The sequence below is a fragment of the Triticum aestivum genome, unplaced genomic scaffold (genome assembly GCF_018294505.1).
Source record: "Triticum aestivum cultivar Chinese Spring unplaced genomic scaffold, IWGSC CS RefSeq v2.1 scaffold6B_scf_2973, whole genome shotgun sequence".
Lineage (NCBI taxonomy): Eukaryota > Viridiplantae > Streptophyta > Magnoliopsida > Poales > Poaceae > Triticum > Triticum aestivum.
In genome coordinates, this window is record NW_025225110.1 from 22,986 (window position 1) to 23,693 (window position 708).

A 708-nucleotide genomic window follows, 5' to 3' on the forward strand; every position below is an offset into this window, starting at 1 on the left:
AACCAGGCAAGGTTGTTGACATTAGATAATAGTATAAAAGAGTACACACGATTAAATCCAAAAAATTCCACTTCACAGGCCATAATACATAAATGTAGAACAAGCGTCGACCACAACACATGCCGCAGCATACACAATGGAAGAATCTGCAGAATACATAGTGGGACACTTTGAGCATCCACTGCACCATACAAAATGGAACAACTTCCTTACACCAAATAGCCATGTCCGCATCTCAACAACACGAATTTAACTCTGGATACCTGCAGAACATCAATGTCATCTCAGTCAAACTAATTTATCATGACCACTCAGAAAAACAAATTTTGGATGATCAACAAAAATAAACATTAAATTTGCCATAGTGCAAATTATATGGAAAACAATCTAGAGCTTAATCATCCCATCATTATTCGACAAACTGATACCACAAATGGAGAACAACAATAACAAAGCATCTAGTTTGTACTAGCAGATGTATGGTGACATGTTTACAAGATTCTTGCTACATAACTACATACGAATATACGATCGCAGTAGAAACTAAGAGATCAGTGACTCGCGGCCAATCATGTGAGGCAAAAAAAAACTGAACTTCCAAGAATGTTGACTCATTCCAGATTTACTTTTGTGTGCCAAGCTATATGTGAGGTTCAGAGTACGATGGAAAAATGTCTAGTGTGCCAAGCTAGTATGTCCAGTACGAAC